This window comes from Pinus tabuliformis, chromosome X (assembly GCF_031772625.1).
Source record: "Pinus tabuliformis cultivar Carrire ecotype Pingquan chromosome X, CPIR1, whole genome shotgun sequence".
NCBI classification, from domain to species: Eukaryota; Viridiplantae; Streptophyta; class Pinopsida; order Pinales; family Pinaceae; genus Pinus; species Pinus tabuliformis.
Genome location: NC_142308.1, coordinates 912,922,369 through 912,938,652, shown reverse-complemented (window position 1 = coordinate 912,938,652; position 16,284 = coordinate 912,922,369).

Sequence of the window (16,284 nt, the reverse complement as noted above, 5' to 3'; positions counted from 1 at the left end):
TAGCATATATTAGGTTGTGTATTGACCAAATACATCAGCGACCCCACCAACTGTCGATAAACAGTGGCATCCACTTCTTCTCCCGAAGTGGCATCCTCCTTCCTCCAACCTCTAGGAAGAGGAGTATCAACAGGCTTGCAACCATGCATGTTGAACTTCTCCAGTATCTCCCGAGCATACTTGCCCCGAGAAACAAACAGTCCACCACTGCGCTGCCATATTTCCAATCCTAGGAAATAGTGAAGGAGGCCCAAATCCTTCATCTCAAACTCTGTAGCAAGATCCTTCTTGCATGACAGTATCAACAGCTCATCACCCGTTAGAATCAAATCATCAACATACAGTACAATGATAAGCAACTTACCCTCCACCACAATCTGGTATAGGTTAGGATCTGCCTCGCTCTTGGAGAATCCAAGTCCTGTGAAATAGCTGTCTATCCGTGTGTACCAAGCACGTGGTGCTTGCTTCAACCCATACAGCGCTCTCTTGAGCCTGCACACATGCAACTCGCTGCTGAAGACCTCAAAGCCTTCGGGTTGCTCAATGTACACCTCCTCCTCAATGACTCCGTTGAGGAACGCAGTCTTCACATCCATCTGATGAATGTGCCATCCCATTTGCGCTGAGAGAGCAAGAATCGTCCGTATGGAAGAATACTTGCGACAGGTGCAAAGGTCTCCTCATAATCAATCCCCTCTATCTGTGAAAAGCCTCGGGCAAAAAATCTTGCCTTGTACTTCTCCACACTCCCGTCAGCTGCCTTCTTAACTTTGTAGATCCATCTCGAACCCACCACTGATTTCCCTTCCGGTCTAGGAACAATCTCCCATGCACTGTTTCTGACAATAGAATCATACTCTTCCACCATGGCATCTACCCATGCGGGATCCTCCACAGCTTCCTCGAAAGAGGATGGCTCAGTCACAACACACTTGCTCATAAGAGCCATGTATCCAGTGTACCGATCAGGTGACTGTCTCTGCCTGCATTGGGCTGTAGGTGGTCCTACAACTTTCTTTGCATCTTGAGCCAGTCACTCAGCTTCTGTCAAGCGCTTTCGCCCTCTGATGGTTGGCACTGCATGAGTGGTCTCTTCCACTCCATGAACCTCGTCCTGTGGCTGATCCACGTCCTGAAGCTCATCCTTAGGAACTAATTGCTCCTCATCTACATGCAAGTGTAGCTCCCTCTCAAGCGAACACTTCATGGCTTTCTCCTCCTGAAATTTTATATCCTGTCGCACGACAGTTTTACCACTGTCTGGCAAATACACACGATAGTTGTGGGGTGTATCAGTGTACCCCACAAATATCCCAACCTCTGCAGTTGGCTCCAACTTCTTCCTGGCATCCTTTGTCACATGCATGTAAACGTTAGCACCAAAAATCCTCAAATGAGAAAGATCAGGCTTTTTACCAGAATAAGCCTCCTCGGGTGTACTCATGCCAAGTATCCTATGAGGACAACGGTTCTGCACATAAACTGTTGTATTGCATGCTTCCGCCCACAAGTGAAGGGGTAGGCCCTGATCATGCAACATTGCCCATGCAGCACCCACAATCATTCTATTCTTCCGCTCAGCTACCCCGTTCTGCTATGGGTTATGGGGAGCTATGAGCTCTCTTTGAATCCCTTCTGCCTTGTAGAAATCCTTGAACTCGTCCGAGATGTATTCACCACCATTATCGCTCCTAAGAGCCTTCACCTTCTTCCCCGACTCCTTCTCGACCAGTGCTTTGAATTCACAGAACTTTGAATATGTCTCGCTCTTCTTCTACATGAAGAAGATCCAGCACTTATGAGAGAAATCATCAACAAAAATCACATAATACCTGTGTCTTGTTGTCAAAGCAACTGAGAAAGGTCCACACACGTCTGTTTGAATTCTCTCAAGGATCGTCGTGGCGTGACTATCCTTCTCATGAAAGGTGGCTTTCACAAACTTCCCCAAAGTACACCCCTTGCACTGATCTGACTGCGCAAGTGTGCCTTTAGGAAGCCCTGTAGTGATCTGCTGCAATATCTTCAAGGCTCCATGGTGAAGGTGACCCAATCTCCTGTGCCACAACTCGCCATCATCCCAGCTCACCAATCCTTCTACCTTGCCCGCCATTGCTGTGCATCCATCTACATGCAACTGATAAAGGTTCCTCACTCGAACCCCTATCTTCCGGGTCTCACCAGTTGTCTTGCTACGCAGGAAAGCCTTTCCCTCGCTGAAAACAACATCATACCCCTTGTCTTCTAACATTGCCACTGAGATAAGATTCTTCTTCAATCCTGGAACATGCATGACTTCCTTCAATACGAAGGGTTTACCAGACTCCCTCTCAAAGGAAATGGTACCGATACCGGTTGCACTGTATCTACCGTCATCGCCCATCTCGATGTGCACTCCAAGATATTTGTCCTCCAGATCAGAGAACAAATCTCTATCTCCCGTCATGTGAAAAGACGCACCACTGTCCAAGAACCACACTGATCCCATCACACTTGAAACCAAGCATGCGATCAATGAAAAATCAAGCTCAAACTGTGAGGCTAGAGCCTGTCCTGCTGAAGATCCAGCAACCTGCTTGTTCTTCTTCTTCTGCGGACAATTAGTGGCATAGTGTCCGTGCTGGTGACAATGAAAACACTTCACCTTGGACATATCCTGCTTCTTGCCTTTCGCACCAGACTGAGAAGCTTTCTTGCTCTTCCCTTTCTTTGCTTTGGCAGCCAAAGCACAATTCTCTTCATCAGCTCCCTTTGACGAAGATCCGTCCCTGGTACTCCGCCTGATCTCCTCCTGCACAAGATCTGACCATAGTCTTTCCCATCCTGGCAATTTCTCCCGACCATTGACAGAGTCCTGATAGAAATGCCAACTCTTCGGAAGACCAAGGAGAGCCAAGCTCACCAAGTCCTCATCATCGACAGTAACCCCCACACTTCCCAACTCATCTCGACACTGAGTGAACTTCGTGAGATACTTGGGAATACTGTCACCCTTCTCACATTTGATGTTTCTGAGTTTATCTTTGAGCACCAGCTTCCTCTGATCGCTCTTGCTTTGGAATAATTCTGTTAATGATTTCCACATCAAATATGGAGTAGCCTTTCCATGGAGGCTAGACACAATGTGATCCTTCACGCCCTCCAACAGAATCCTTTGACATTTTGCAGTCTTCTTTTGCCAAACTTCCGCCTCAGCAGCATCAGTAGGCTTTGGGATATCCGTATCTATGAACTCCTTTAGCCCGTTATCATCCAATACTGCCTCCATCCTGTCCTTCCATGCAATATAGTTTGAGTTGCCCTCAAGAGCATACTCCAATCGCAATCCGTTGAAAGACATTGTTGCGTTGTCACCAAGAAAACACTGTTGCAAATTCGAATTCCACCAGCAACCAACTCAACCGCCTCGGATCTAAGATTCGTGAGAACACAATATTTCTCGTACAGAGATTGACTATATGGGCATTCACCGGATATCTCACCTTCCAAAGGAAGGATGAATCCAGAGGCTACCTGGCCCGATTACAGACTCTGCCTGAAGAAATAGAATGTAAACACTTCCTGAATAGTAGATCTGATGATCAACAGCTCCGATACCATGTAGAAATTTTGAATAATTTAACACATATTCAATGGAGATTATCCTGATCATGTACTATTGCGGAATACATACACAATACATAAGCTCCTTTACATTGATCATCAATATAGCAGCATCAATAACAATAAAACATCAAGAGCATTCACACATTAACACAGTATGTAACCCGGGGAAAGCATCTCGCTAAAAACCCCACACTATCTGTATATTAATGATTTAGACCATGTAACATTACAAAGTACAATTCGTATCACAAGCAATCCAGTACCAGCTCCACCTGTTACACACAATACAGCTCAAATCTGATCTCCAAATCTATTCCACTGCTTGCCTGCCGCTCCAGCGCAATACCTGCTCAAGAATTGATGAGAATGGTTTACCAAACTCGTATTTCACCTGCAAAGAATCACTCACACTGTGTTGGACGTGAGCACAGGCTACAATTCTTGATATTGGCCAATTCATTGGCATACCCAATCCCTCTGATTGTGCAAATCATCATGCACAACTATAGTCACAACTGATAGCAATCTGATCCTCTAACACCTGTCCCTGCTGAACTGAACATGCACTGACATGCAACTGAGTTAACTGATGTATTCTATAGTTGCATTATGAGTTAATAGCTTGTGAAATAATTAATAACTAATTCACCCAACTCATCTCTAGTCTATTTTCCAGTTAGACTAAATACAACCAGTTTAACAAAGCTAAACTGAACACAACTCCATCAACTGCACCTCCAGTCCACTAAACTCAACTCACTTGAGTTCTAACTGAAGTCCTGCATGCAAATATTAGTCATCCCATAGGTAACCACGTATTTCCCTCTGGGATCTGCATGTACCACATCCGTAGCTCATCCTGAAGTGCTCCAAGAGAATAAGATCAAGTTTATAGTCCAAATATTATTATGAGACAATAATATTTGACTTTTCTATTTTTGACAGCCAGTCTAAAAGTAGATTTTGATCACTCATACTGTGATCACTCACACTGTGGTCACCCACACTGTGATCACTCATACTGTGGTCACCCACACTGTGATCATCCCTGCTGGGATCAAAAATAGAACTTGCGCCATAATTTGCCTGCAGGCCCACTTAGTGAAGGCGACTCTTTTCACTAAGCTCCATCATCTTGTTGCAATCTCAACACAAAATACTACCACAAACATGCTCTCAACACTTGAAAGATAGTGGCTTACATCGAGGAATCAAAATTGTAATACTCTGGCCATCTAATAGCATAATATCTTCTCCAATCCTCCAAACAAAACTATGCTACAACATCCCCAAATCTGATCTAAACACTGATACACTGCTTAGCAATTTTCTCCACTCACTTCCACGTACACTCATACATTGTAGCAATCTTTCTCACAACTTGGTCTGAAGCATTCCTCCTCTATGCAGCTTTCTCTCACTCACACTTCACTCAAACAACCATCACTCAGCTCCAAAGTGGAGAATATAAACCATGCAAGGAGAATTGCACTTTTGGACTGGGATCAAGAGTGCACAAAGTTGAGAAAATCGAATTGTTATCACCACTACTTGTGCACTAAAAGTTTTCACACCCACTGGAGGAATTTCTCAACCAATTTTGACCTTATATAATTACTTTAGAAACTTTCTTGAACATACAAGTCAAAATACTTCAGAAGTGCGTGAGAAATGTGTTGTGGTTCCTAGAGACAACCCCTGGGTTGAGAAGAGGTCAATGCCTATGACATCTTAGTATGTTTTAGAGATAGGTCTATTCTTCTCAAGAATTATATGTAAATTAATTAACTCTCGTCCAAGTAACTTTCTCAGAGATAAATTCAATTTATTCATAAACAATATTTCATTCCAAAGAATTAATGCTCATATCTGGTGGCCTACACACACAAAGTGAAATTTCATTTATTATTGCAATATAGGTGAAAGAAGAAATACAGGGAAAGGAACTCAGGTAACCATGCCCTGGTTCTCTGATCAAAATTTGAATTGAATGCAACTACCAATAAATTGGCTAAATCATTCAAACACTCCTCATCGTTAGCCCTCACTACTTCTTTCTGTATCACTTTGGTAACCTCAATGATTTATCCTGTCCTATCTATGATATCCATGGTTCTCAGTTCATTGGTTGATTTCTCATTGAGATATCTGATAAACTTTTCTGCAATCCTGACATTTCTTGCATCTTCATTTTTTGGTGATAGGATGAATAATTTGGTATCCCTTACTACAACCTTTCATTCTACAACTAAGCTCATGTTTTCCCATATCTTCATCATTTCATAAATAATTTCATCTCAGATTAGTTGTCTAGATTCAGCAAGGGACATATTTCCTTTCAACCTATTCTTCATCCCTTTAACTTCATCTTGTGCCACTTGGTATTTATTGTTGATTTGTTCCACACATGTCTGAGTGGACTGGAGTTGTTTCTCTTTGTTTGCAAGCATGTACTTGGTGTTGTCCAAGTAGATATGTATCTTCTTAAGCTCGATCTCTAATAGCTGCAAATCAGTGAGAGCCTTAGCCAACTGCTTAGTAGGATTCTATGGATCGTTTGGCACAATCACAACACAAATATGGGAGTCAATTCTTTGTTGAAGCTTTGCAACCTACTGCTTGAGGGCCATCATCTCATTATTTCTTTCTATTATTTATTTGGCCAAAAAAAAAAAAGCTCCACCTACGCCAACTCCTTTGTTTGCACATGCTCTATAGCAGGCATCTTGAGCTTTTTCCTCGATGATTGGACTTTATATTGTGACCTATTTATAATAGCCTTCACTGCATCTTTATCATTTGGGTCTACCCCAAGTTTTATAATCATCTCCCTGTAGACCTCATTTTTCATATGGAGGGCTCTTGAATTGGCCTTCTCTTGTTTTATTTTGGTAGCAGTGTTCTCTAACAATTTTTCAACCTTGCTAATAGTCAAGGCTCCCTTTCTCAACTCACTGTAGATCATCTCTCCCGCCTGCATGTGCAAATTGATCTTGTCTTGCAAATGGAAACTAGCTAGGTATAAGGATAAATATATTGTCCTAATTTATGGTCTAGATGGAATGGACTGCACTGAAGGATGGTACAAGGAAAACTTCATTTGATTTCTCTCTAGGTCCATGGAAGACAAGAGCCTGGTCTGATATGGTACTGAATGGGAGGCCAACTGTGATAACATTTCATCTCTAAATTTCTTGTTCCTCTCGTCTATCAGTTTCCCTTCCTCCCACTTAGGTGCTTTTGCTGACATACTTCCCAAGGAGCCAAGGACTGCTACCTCAGTTGAACTAGAAGTGGCAGCCTACTGAGGATCTTCTAAGAGTACCTGGAATCCTGGATGGTCCAGATTTTCCTAGGTTAATTTGACCTCAATCTCTTCATCATTTTGCTCATGCATTTTGGCCCTTTTGTTTGATGGTGCATCCTCCATCACCATGTCTCCAGCTTCATCCACACTTATTTTCTGAGTTTTCTCCTTGGTGGTTGGTGTCTCAACCTCCATCTCTATATTGATAGGCCAAGAGTCCAAATTAGCTTTCCATTCCAACTCAAGCTTAGACTCATGTTCATAAGCATAGGCATTAATTTCTCTCCTCCTCCTAGATATGACACCATGAGGATCATAGTGTCAAACCTCTCCTAATTCAAAATTGAATTCTTTTAGCATATCTTCTACTTGTTGGAAGGCTTTCCTAGTATTCACAATGAAAGGGCCTACAGTTCTCCCCAGTTTAAACATATAACCTTTCTTGGCAGGAACAAAATGAATCTGGTTAGCATTTAAGCTTTTTCTAATGAATTCTAAGGTAAAGATCCTCATAGGCATGAACACAGGAAAATGGTATAGGGGCAGCTCAAACCCATATACTATGATTTATGTATAGTCTTCAAATAGGAACCAGTCGCCTACCCTGGTATCCTTGTTGAGTTGTAGGAGTTCTCTCTATTGTGGTAGGACTCTGGGGGGGAAACATTGTTAACAATCTTGTAGGCAGTAGACATGAAGGTGGAAATGAATTGTGAAAACCCTCATTGTTGGGTTTCTTCTTCAAGGAACTATCCTAGTCAAATACAAATTTTCTCTACTTGTTGGTGTCTATAATGCTCAGGCCTAAGTAGTTGAATTCCTCCACATGAGTATACAAGAAAAGGTAGACTAGTGTAGTATTTGAAGTAGGAGGTAAGGTAAAATTGGTTGCATTGGAACTTGATTTCCTCAGCCAAAAAAGAGGGAATGTTAAGGACAATATTTAGTTTCATCATTGTATGTAAGAAACCTAAGGTTTCTTTAGAGACATTTGTTGTATTTTCATTAACAAACAACAATAGAATAACATCCAAAATGGGTTGCACAACTTCTGAAAACAAGGAAATAGGAAACGTTTCTGAACTAGCAAGAAATTAGATGTTTGGAGCCAAAATTAGAGAAAGACCTACTTCTCTCCAGCTAAGATTCCATTGTAATTATAGAAGAGTGTTATCACCAAAAAAATGACCACCTAGCCATTTCTACTAGGTGGATCGAAATACACCATGTAGAATTAATTTTACCATAGTAAATTCACTTTCACCATAGAGGTGGATCGAAATACACCATGTAGGATTAATTTTACCATAATAAAATCACTTTCACCATAGGAAATGATTTAGTAAACCACTTTTATTAAAGTATTTCTGATTAAAAATAGAAAACCCCATGAGAATAATTAAATAATCATTATTTATTTAATTTTCTCTAGTAATAATTATTAAATCATTATTTGATAATTATTCCTTGTCACATTTGACTAAATCACCTTGGAATATTTAAATAAATCATTATTTATTTATTATTCCTTAATCTTATTTTTGGAATAATTGTTAAACCATTATTTAATAATTATTTCAATTTCACAATTTTCTTAATACTTGCAAAGTGATTAATAAATCATTTTATTTGTTAATTACTTCAACCATTTTCTAAATAAAGATATTTGACCATTTTGAATATTTTTCCCCTCTGCAAAAAATATAATAAAGTATTCCTAGCAGTTAGATCTTGATTTAGTCAATAATATTTTGTTATTTTCCAATTTCTAATCTAACCCAATATTTCGCTATAAATAAGATGGTTTTCCATTCATTCTTCACCATGATCACTATCATCGTCACCATTATCATCATGCCATTTGAGCTCCCACTTGAGTTCTATCTTTGTTTTGGGTTTTTTGCATATTGAGAGAGATGAATAGATCATTGAAGCACAAGGACATCAAAGGACCCATCCCACGAAGGAGGATTTACAGACCCATGTTGTAGATATTCTTCACCAAGTGTTATTAATAAAATTGTATTCATTAAAGTATTATTCTATTGGGTTATTTCATCAATTATTTCTTGATGTTCTATGTTTTAGGTTGCACATGATCTTTTTGTTATAGGGTTTTCTTCTTTTATCATTGCAGATTTGAAGCATAAACAACCACATCTTGTTGTTAGGGTCACCTGTCACTAGTGACTTAAGTGAAGTATTTGTGGTACACCTTTTTGAAATCTTTACACTAACAAAGAGGGTGATCTCTATAAATCTCTCCAAATTTGGGGATTTTGGGTAAACAAAGGCATTTTGTATCAATTATGGGGTAACTTCCAGAATTTTCTCCCCAGTGGATGAAATACAACAGTTCTTCTCCTTGACGTAGGTGGTCATAAGCCAAGACACGAACTCTAGGAAAGGGTACATAGTTAGGAAAATTAGGTAGTATAGTCCTAACTCAATGACTCAAAAGGGATCTTCTTTATTCAGATAGCTACAATAGAAGTCAAAACGGAGTAATGAAGGGTCAGAGGGAAAAAATGGTCATGAATTTCTGCCTCTATGTCCATGAAGAGTTTCATGTGACTAGAGGGTTTTGACTCTTGAGGTTTGGGGATTTTCAAGGAAGATTTCTTCATTTTAATCATTGTAACGACTTGACAGGGGGATAAGAGACCACGAATTACCTGGTAATGGAGATAATTAGATATTGTCGACATAAAGAAATCTTTGTGCTAGTCGTCGACTTGAGCGAACGACGTTGTGAATAGGTAGAGCAGTAGGAAATAGATCGATTTGAAATGGACCAATTTGAGTTGCAACATTCTATTTACGGAGGTATATGGGCAGGAAAAAATTGAGGTGACGTGGAGGAGACACATGGCAGAGTCAGATTGGGTGAAAAGAAAGGGGGAAGGGTGATGCATTGTACAGTTTCACACTCGCTTGACCACGGTCCCGACTGTTGATGTGGTCGCCACGTTGGCCTGATAGGTGGAAGGCCCATCTATCCTCCTCCGACAAGGTGCCTAGGTAAGTTTGGAGACAGGGATCGACCCCCCGAAATCCATCATAGTCGTCAATCTGCAATATTCGCTTTATTGACTTTGAATTTCCAAGGGGTAGGCACTGGCTTAACAGTCACGCTCATTAATCCCCTGAAGTCACCGGGATGAGGCTTCTCTAGGATGGATGGTGATCCACCTAATAAGTGACCAGTGTTTAACGATTAAATTTAAAATTTCAAGGGGAGGCCCATGTTCCATCATCTCTTCTCCTTTTTTCTTCTTTTTCTTTCTTTTCCATCTTTTATCTAGAGTTCCAAATATTCTTTGAGCTCATGAACTAAAATCCTCTGTGATACAAACAATTTAAGGAAAAACAGTGGGGGTACAACAAAATGTAGAGAAAATTTCGTTATAAGCTTCAACCACATCCACAGGACTAGCATTTTTCGGTTGTAGCCTCACTCACAAGCCTGTCAAATTTCGGTTAGAGCCTTCCAATTGCATGCATGAGCCTGTCTCCCAGCAGCTGGGGGAGAGCATAAGGAAAAATATAAATACCTTTGATTATAAACTTTTCCACTTGAATGGTCACCTTCTCTACCTCCTGCATATGCCTCCAAACCTTTGTTGAGCTAAGTAATACCTCTACAAGTGAATCAAACATGTCTCTCAAGTTCCACTGCCAAGTTGACCTAAAGGCCAGCAATAAAGGGTTGACATGATCGCCAACAAGTCCTCTACTCTCCTCTGGCGCCTACGCAAGATGTAACACATTTGTAACACGTTGAAGCACATCTCCATCATCATCAATCCATCACACTACTACAACAAGTCATCCTCTAATTCTTGCACTAGGTCATGAACAAGAACATAAACACCACTAGCACATGAGGAACCATCAACATGAAGCACATCTCCATCACCTGTAGCAACATCTCCAATGCCTCCAATCAATGCATAACAAGGCATCACAAAGTTGACATCAATGCACTATGAAGCTAACACAAGGTTGACATCAATGCCAACACAAGACAACTCCACCATGAACGCCATACTACAAACAAGCTACATCATCAAAAAGGTTGACATAAATGTCAACATAACCATCTGAATGTCAACACAACCAACTGCAACCATACTACAAGGATGGAATCAATACATCAACTAGACTACATAGGGTTGACATCAATGCCAACACAAGCTAGTTTCCATCATAAAACCACTTCTAACATAATCTAGCTAGAACCATCAACACCATAACCAACACTGCTAGGGGTGAGCTATGATCTTCCTGCATAATTTTATCCTTGAGTTATGATTTCGATACCAGATAAACCCGGCTCTTGTAGTAGATGATGTCATATATGACCTGGTCTCTATCATCCTAGATCAATCCCTCCAAAATCTCACAAGAAAACTTATTTTTGGAGTATTCCATGAGCAAGAGTGACTTCCAATCCTCTATAATCTTCATGAGTGAGAGAGTAGGAGATCCTATAAATGGCATCTGCTACCACATTATTTTTCCCTTGACACACTCAATTTCAAAATCATAGGCCTATAATTTAATATTCCATTCATGTTGTCTCTCACACAACTCCTTTCGTTCCATGAGGAATCTCAGGTTATTATGATCTATTTTCACCTTGAACTTCTTCCCCACTAAATATTTCCTAAACTTGGCTAATGCATGCATAATGGCCAATATTTCCTTGTCATAAATTGAATAATAATGCTCATATTCCCTGAGTTTGCAGCTCTAAAATGCTATGGGGTGGTGATTTTGCATCAAAACCTCTCCTATTCTCATCCCTAAAGTGTCACATTCTAGCATGAATGGTTGGGTGAAATCTGACAATGTTAGCACAGGACACAAACTCATCCCCTGCTTCATATTTTCAAAGGTTTCATGTGCTTCATAAGACCAACTGAAAGTCCCCTTTTGGTGCGGTCTGATAAAGGTATTGTTAACTACAAGAATCCTTTAACAAACTTCCTATAGTATGTGCAAAGATTGAGGAGGCTCTTCAACTCAGTTACATTTTTTAGAGTAGGCCACTCAACAATAGCCTTGATTTTCTCTTGGTGCACCTAAACCTCGATAACTTCAATCACATGCCCTAAGTAGAGCATCTTTGTAATCCCAAACTCACACTTGGATTATTTTTCATAGATCTTGTTCCTCCAAAGTCCCCAATACCTAGTCCAAGTGTGCAAGATGGTCTTCTGAAGTCTTGTTGTAGATAAGCATTAGCATCGAAGAATACCAATAAGTACTTCCGCAAATGTTTATTGAATACATGGTTCATACACGGATGAAAATTTTCAGGTGTGTTAGTTAGCCCAAATGGCATAACCGAAAACTCGTAGTGCCCACAATGTCACTTGAAGACAGTCTTCAAGATGTCCTACTCCCAAACCTGGATCTGGTGGTAGCCTGAATGAAGATATATCTTCGAAAAATATTTGGCTCCCCTCATCTCACCCATGAACTCATCTATTGTGGGGACAGGATATTGGTTTTTATTTGTCCTCTTATTAAGATCTTGGTATTCAATACACATCTACAAGGTACCATCTTCTTAGCCATCAACACAAAAAATAAAAAGGACTGGAACTGGGTCAAATATGACCCAACATCAACAACTCTTTAATGGCCTTCTCAATCTCATCTTTGTAAACCTTGGGATGTCGATAGGGGCTGGTAATGACTATCTGCACTCCTTCCTCCAACTCTATAACATGTCCAAATCCTTTATCTAGTGGTCTACCTAGAGGAATGTTAGAAAAAACTTTCTTGTGCTACAGAGAAATACCTAAATATTGTATGGATGTTGTTGAGGTTGTTCTGACTATCTGTTTTCTTTAATGAAGCACTCAACTTCCCATTCAATGCTTCCATGTTGTTAGATGACACTATCTTCAGTAGATACTATTGCATGAACCTCAGTACTACCTTCTTTCCATCCGCTGGGTCCATTAGGGGATTTTTGAGGTCTAAAATGGGCCTCCTAAGAAAAATGTACAACCAAAACAAACTTTATAAGAACCAATAGGATTCAATATAATGATGTCAACCATGGGGGATGATTCACCATTTTTGGAGTAAAAATGTAACAAATAAATAAATAAATAATAATAATAATAACAAAACTAATTTTCCAACTCGTCTTTTCAACTTATCTCCCTAAGGTTTTACTCAAGTTTCGAGCGAGATTACTCATTGGATGCAAAATTTAATTCCTTATCCAAAGAGTACCCATGTTGCATACTTTCGATGGACCCTGCTATACGAAAAATGAGAAATACATGAAAATAAGTGACTACAATCGTGTTTTTCACGTAATTCTCTTTTTTGTGTAGTAGGGTCCATCGAAAGTATGCAACATGGGTACGCCTTGGATTAGGAATCAAATTTTGCATCCAAGGAGTGTTTCTGCTCGAAAATTGAGTAAACCCATAGAGAGATAAGTTGAAAATACGAGTTGAAAAATAGTTTTTTCTTTTTTCCCTTTAAAATTTGATGATGTAATCTAATCTTATTTTATTATTTCCACTATTATTTTATAATTTCCTTAGGGGGCCATTTTAGACCTCAAAATTCCCCTAATGATTGAATTTTATCTCTATGTTCCTCTAGTGGGTAGTGTATGTCCCAATGTAATAGATCCATTGAACTCCTAGCACCACATTGGTGCCTGGTACATCCACCACGAAAAAATCATGTGTCACTATATAATTGCCCATGGTTATCTTTAGCTTGGGGACATATATGGTCCAGTCCATCTGATGGCCACATGGTATGGTTATTGTGAAGCCATCAAACTCCTCTATCGAAATCTCTCTCCAATCAACTAAGGTTGCATGTATGAAATTATGTGAAGCCCCACCATCAATTAATACCATCACCTTGTGCCCCGCCAGAACTCCTCTGACTCTGAAAGTATGATACCTAGGGTATCCTGACATGGATGTGATAACAGGGGATTTTTTGTGAAGACTTACCCCTAATTTTCTTTGTTCCTGTGTCTACTCTAGTACTAGATCCTCATCCTCATCATCATTCTCACTCTCTGAATACACCTCAATATAGTCAGTGTTTCCCACCTCATCCTTTCCCACACACATGTGCCCTAGTGCTCAAGGCTACTGAAAGATGAAATAGATCTTCTTCTTTCTCAACTCCTTATGGGTATCCTTGTTCAAATTTGGTTTCCTAGTCCCTTCCTTTTGAAAAGGTTTTATTTATTTGATCTTATGGGGAAAGGAATGCTTATGAGGGAATATGATCTTAAGAACAACATCCTACATGTCTCTGATTCTATTAACAACATGACAAAGAGTGGTGGGTTGATAACCATTAACGCAACCACTTAGAGGCCTAGAAAATCCCTCCACAAATAGAATCATCGGTCGAGCCTCATAAATGTATGTCATAATTTCTAATGTCTCAAACTCTAAGATGTAGGCCTCTGGATTGTCTTTTTTGTTTGAACTAAGCCAACTCCCTGAAGTTAAGTTTTGGATACTTTCTGTCAAAACGCTCTATGAGCCTTTGAGTAAACTTAGTGTATGAGGTGATGACCCATGGTCACTAACCCGTGATCCCACCATGTTGGTGATTTTGTTTTTGGTGAAAAACCCACAACCCTCGAATCCTTAAGATGGCTAGGCCAAGGATATGGGAACATTACCCAGTTTACAAGGCAATGCAATATGATACAACTTCGAAGTATCAAATGAAAAAATAAAAATAGAAAATAGAAAATATAAACTTAAGTCTAGAACTCCAAAAATCTAAACTTTACAATATGTTCAACAAGCATGTCATTAAAGAGAATAGTGATTGTTAATATGTATTTTAAGCTAGACTCACAAACAGATGATCAATATTAAACAAGTACAAAATCAAATCACTATTTATCATTAAGGTCACACCTCATAAGAAAAAGAACTGAATATATAGTATACATATTGTTATTATCAAGAGAAAGTAAAATATGAAAACAATGATTAAGACACAAGATGGTAAGAACAACAAATAATTTTTCATTGAAATCATAAAAATAATGTTTGGATAAGGTGTCCACAGAATAGGCATATTTAGATCTTCTCAAGGAAACTTCTTTGACAAATGACCTTGTTTACAAGGTCGTGTGGTCAAATGCTAACAGATAGAACAACTAAATAAAACAAATCTTGTTGTCTCAATCTCAAAGGGACATGTTCAGAGATTGGTATGTTACTTCACAAAAATTCAACATTAGAATTGACAAAAACGGTAAGCTTCAATATTCAATAAGTGAAATCAAATATACCTCTAACAATGAGAAGTATTATGAACCTATGTCAATGTTGCTACTTAAAAGAAGCCTTGTAAAACAATGTTCGTGAATAACAATCACTTAAATAAAGAAAATATTGAACCCAAATGAAGAACAATAACTAAATCATACCATTTGTGGCATAGCCAAAAAAGGAACCTTATCTCATTCATATGCCTGAGCTTATAGCCTTGAATTTCCAAGAAGGTACATAACTATTGTGTTAATTAAACTAACCAGGATTAATTAATTTGAAGGTGAGACTAACAAGTGGAATCCTAAAAAGTAGGGAATAACTTGGAGAGGGGTAGGACCCACATCCAGATGTGTATTAACCATAAAGTAATGCCTTAAATGCATAATCATCACCTTATATAGAATAAGTGTGCATCACATAAGTAAATTAGCTAATTAACCAAACTTCACACTCATAATAATACGAAATGGCTAATTAATAATATGTCCAAAATTGTGAAAATGTCCCTTCTTCCAGCCAACCAAATATCAAACAATAGCATCATAGATAATTAAAAAAGTAAACGACAATGTGCTTGTCAAAATGTTACAATTGTTCAAAATATTGCCAAACTTCATGAAATTCCCTGTCAACAACTTAACATTAGTATATATCAAAACCTATAACCAAAAGGAGAGCCATTGTTCTTATCTTATGATAAAAACTTCTCCATTAAAAAATTGAGTTTCTTTTCCTCATTTTGTGGTTTATCTTGGGCAACCTTTGGCATAGTGGTAATAAAATCAGGCCTGGAACCTACTATGGTATTATGTTTTGGATCTTCAGCAAAGGGAGAATCAACAGGGGATAAGATCAAAGAAGTTGAAGGAGTTGTAGAGTGTTGATGAGTTTGGTTAGCAAAATTAGGTGTAGAAGTAGCTTTTGAATGTGCATGAATAATTTTCTTTACAGATAGAGAGAGAGAGCATCACAAGTAGTGGAACAAGAACTAGAAATAGGATCAAGGGTCTTGGAAACATTTCCCCAGGCATCATGATCATGCTCAAGTGGATTTTGAATAGGGCCCAAAAC